The sequence below is a fragment of the Primulina tabacum genome, chromosome 12, assembly GCF_025594145.1.
Source record: "Primulina tabacum isolate GXHZ01 chromosome 12, ASM2559414v2, whole genome shotgun sequence".
In the NCBI taxonomy this organism is placed as follows: domain Eukaryota; kingdom Viridiplantae; phylum Streptophyta; class Magnoliopsida; order Lamiales; family Gesneriaceae; genus Primulina; species Primulina tabacum.
In genome coordinates, this window is record NC_134561.1 from 25,336,194 (window position 1) to 25,340,804 (window position 4,611).

Consider the following 4,611-nt stretch of genomic DNA (forward strand, 5'->3'; position numbering starts at 1 on the left):
GATGGCATGTTAGCATCCATTCATATTTGGCAGAATCATGATGAATTGTGTACTTCTGGATGGAATTTTCAGCCACAAGATAATTATTTTATTGTTTCTGCATTGCAGTTTGAGCCACAGATTATTGCTGAAATTAAAAAGGCGCAAAAGACAGATCCAAAAGTTCAGAAATCAAAAGAGTTGGTTTTGTCTGGTAATCTAGATAAGTATAATGTCTCATTAGATGGTTGTTTGCGAATGAATAACAGATTAGTGGTACCAAATGTTGCAGAATTGAGAGAAGCATTGCTTCAAGAGGCGCATTGTAGTCGCCATAGTGTTCATCCTGGTAATCGTAGGATGTACCAGATATTGAGACCTTATTTCTGGTGGGATGCGATGAAGAAAGACATTTCTGAATTTGTAGCAAGATGTTTGACATGCCAACAGGTGAAAGCTGAGAGAATGAAACCTGGAGGTATGTTACAGAGTTTAGAAATACCGCAATGGAACTGGGAACATATTGCAATGGACTTTGTAACTCACTTACCCAGGTCTATCAGAGGTTGTGATGCTATCTGGGTTATAGTTGATAGATTGTCCAAGTCAGCACATTTCATTCCATATGATCGTACCTATCCTTACAAGAAAATGGCAAGGTTATATTTGTATAATGTGGTTCGGTTGCATGGAGTTCCAGTGTCTATTGTATCTGATAGAGATCCAAGATTTGCATCTAAGTTTTGGAGCAGTCTTCAGAATGCTTTGGGAACTAAGTTGGCTATGAGCACAGCTTATCATCCCCAAACTGATGGTCAGACAGAAAGAACCATTCAGAATTTGGAAGATATGCTTTGGTCAGTAGTTATGGATTTCGGAGGTAATTGGCAAGAATCTCTATCATTGGTAGAATTCTCATACAACAACAGTTTCCAAACGACTATTGGAATGACACCATTTGAAGCTTTGTATGGTAGAAGGTGTCGATCGCCGATATGTTGGAATGAGATTGGAGAAAAACCATTGGCACAACCTGAATTTGTTGAAGAGATGAATGAAAAGATTAATTTGATCAAAAAAAGAATGAAAGCATCTCAGGATCGTCAAGCTAGCTATGCAAATAAAAGGCGTAGACCTTTGGAATTTCAAGTCGGTGATCAAGTTTTTCTAAAGGTGTCATCATTTCGCGGCACAATGAGATTTGGGAAAAAGGGAAAGTTAGATCCACATTATATTGGACCGTATACTATCGTTGAGAAGATCGGTTTGTTGGCTTATAGATTGAACTTGCCGCAGAGTTTGTCTGGTATACATGATGTGTTTCATGTATCTATGCTGCGAAAGTATGAGCCAGATCCATCTCATGTTCTGAGACACGAGAATGTGGAGTTAGATAGTTCTCTTAGCTATGTTGAGTATCCTTTGCAAATTCTTGATCGCAAAGAAAAGCAGCTTCGTAATAAGACGATTCCTCTAGTCATGGTGCAGTGGAGTAAACATGGACAGAAGAGGCAACATGGGAGCTCGAGGCTAGAACGCGTCAAGAATGGCCTCATTTGTTTGAGAATGTAACAAATTACTCCATGTACTCTGAGCTTCCTATGTACTAGCAGTAATGTAAATTTGAATTCTTTTTATCTTATTTGTATTGAATGTTCTGATTTCGAGGGCGAAATCTTTGTTAGAGGGGGAGAATGTGATGACCTGATATTAATTACTCAATTATTTGGCAAGAATTGATATTAATTATTTTAAAGTGCGAAATTAAAATAATTAAGCTAAATAAATTTAATCGTGTGTTAAAAATGTGTATTAGAAAATATCGGAAGTATAAACGATATTAAAATACATGTCGGAATTAAATAGCACACGAGAGTTGAAATAAATTGGACCGGGTCACAGTCTAGCATTTTGAGCAAACATTTAATAATTGCAAATGCATATTAATATATTTGTGGGGTGTATATTTTTATGGGTTATTTTATAAGGAAACCCATTTCCCCTTCACCATTCCCGTAAGTCTTCTCCTCAACCCAACCTCACGCCTCACCCTCTTCTCCAGCTACCTTCTTCGTGTCTTGTGGTTCAACCATCATAGCTGACAGTAATTTATCCAGCAACCATCAGCTGAAGCTTGTGCACCTTGTCCCTTGTTTGAATTGAAGAAGAGACGAGCTCTTCCATTGTGCAGCGAGCTGCGTGTTGCTGCTGCAACATTTTTCCAGCCCCTTGCTTGCCTTCTTATTTGTTCCTTGGAGGATTGTAGAGGCTAATTCTTGCTTCATTTCAGTTTATAGGAAGCTTTGGAAGATAATCCCTAAGCCTAGAGTTGCAAATTTGTTCATGGGTTTCATTCTTAGCTACTGTGATATTTAGAGATTTTGGTGTCTAGTTTTTTTGGATATTTGGGTATGTTACACGAAGAATATCGACTTATGGTTCAAATAAAACTTGTAGAACGTTGTGTTAGCTTTCTACAGCCACTGGAAAATCGTAATTACAATAAGAAACGGATTTGATATGATTTTTCTACCATAATGTGTCAAAAACCGAACTTTGTACTGATGCGTGCAGAAGACATTCTGTAATTCGAGTTTGTGACCTGTTTTCACTCGGATTCTAGACTTGTGATCTAAATGAAAGTTGTAAAGCTATGTCTTGTCTTCGAAACGATAATTGACCCGTTAAATTCCATTAATAATTGAGGGAGTTATGCTCATTTTACCAAAACTGCTCAGTCTGGGAATTCAGTCCGCGAGTTGGTGAGTAACAGAATGTTCTTGCTTAATTCTGGAATTATCTACTAAGATTTTGGGAATGATTTCTTCTAAGAAAACTTAAATATTTGAGTTTTCTTTCATTTACAATTGGCGGATTTTGAATTGTGTCAATAATGAATTAGATATGAATTTTATGCTACAAGGTGTCGAACCAGAATCTGTACAGATTTATTGTTTTCAAAGTTTCTTGTTTTTGGTGTTTATCAGCATCTAGATGACCGATTTTTGTGTCGGTATCTTCTGATGAAATGTGGGATTTTGAGTTAGGATTTCAGCCATATATGATAAGTGTAATTCGGTTAGGTTTTGATTGAGTTATGACCTTAAAATCGATCCTAGGTACAAGCTGGAATTTGTAAATTGTAATTGGATAAGAGTTGAGTATTTAATTGATGAAAATAAATTAATTGCCACAGGTTTTGATAACCAGGAAGCGCCGAGGTCTTCGTAATTATTGTGGTAATTTAATTTGAAGGTTAAGGTACGGATTGATCAATTTCTTACAGCGTCTATGTCGACGTGTAATTTAATTGATGTGAGTTAATTGATTTTATGTGAATTATGTGATTATGTGCTCTTTGTGGAATTTGGATGGAAATTTAAGATTATTCCTCGTTTTCTTAAAATAAAACATGATTTTCAAATATATTGGAATAATCTATGGATTGATATACATTGTTGAGCACACATTCATATTGAGCCCTTCAGTTATTGATACCCGTTGATATTCGATTGAGATCTGTATATGATATTATATTGTGTCTTGTGGATTTTGGGCACCTTGACTCGGTCCGGCTTAGGTAGTTGCTGGCATCAAGTGTGAAGTCATATCCCCAGACACTGTCTGCTGAGTCGTGGACCAGCTCGAGCATATATTATGATTGTTGATATCGATCCTTTGACTCCTGATATCCAGACATCTTGCACCCATACATGCATTGCATTGATTTCATTACATATCATTTATATATGCTGTAATTTATTTGATCTTCGTACTGGGGTTTGACCCCTGTCCTTTGGGACTGCTGTGGTTTGTTCTGTGTTTCCATAGCAGGTCATGCAGGTGGTTTGTCTTCGGCTGCTCAGGATGAAGCACCGAGGGGCGCTAGAGCTCTTTGAGTTTTGAGCTTAAGCCTTTATTGTTTTTCTCTGTGAGTTCAGTCATCGAGTCCCTAGATATTATATTTATGTATTATGGAGTCTATGTATTACCGGGGTATGCCCCGAGTAGTTGTATATTGTGTTTGTGGAGGTTCGTTGTTGTGATTGTGCCTGGTTGGCATTGTTTCGTATTGGATGTTTGTTGAGAGTTTTAATTTAGTCTTTTTGGTTATTTTATATTTTTCCGGTATGTCCTATTTACGAGGAGGTCATGCCGAAATTTCTATTGGGCCAAAAAGCAAAATTTTAACTCGTTTTCGCTGTTTATACTAATTAATCCTGATTGTGTGTTAATAAAATATTAATCAGGAACAAGGCCCTCACATTTTGTAGAATAACCGACAAGAAACTAAGATTTTAAGTCAGAATTGAATTATGTTCTGATTTCGATTTGATATGAATTTTCAAAGTTCCAAAATATATTTGAAACTTATATTGTTGATTTTGAATGATGTTACTGATTGAAAAGAATATGTTATTGATGTAGATAGATTTGTATACTGATATCTTCAAGCTACATCTACTGGAATGAATAATTGAGGTATGTTGCGACAAAGTAACATACGACAGGTAACTCTATCATATTATATATGTTTGATTGATTTGATTGAGAATATATGTCTATATATCTTATTTGTTGAGTTGATATGGCATACATGACATACACGTTGAGTTATGATCCTTGGATACC

General features: G+C 36.3%; 1 long non-coding RNA gene across 1 annotated transcript; it reads left to right on the forward strand.

The window, feature by feature from the left end:
• The first annotated feature begins 2,407 nt into the window (after positions 1 to 2,407).
• LOC142520507 (uncharacterized) lies at positions 2,408 to 4,075 on the forward strand. The gene is made up of 2 exons (XR_012813944.1): positions 2,408 to 3,240; positions 3,814 to 4,075. It is a non-coding gene; the product is annotated as an uncharacterized LOC142520507 (long non-coding RNA).
• The last annotated feature ends 536 nt before the right edge of the window (positions 4,076 to 4,611 follow it).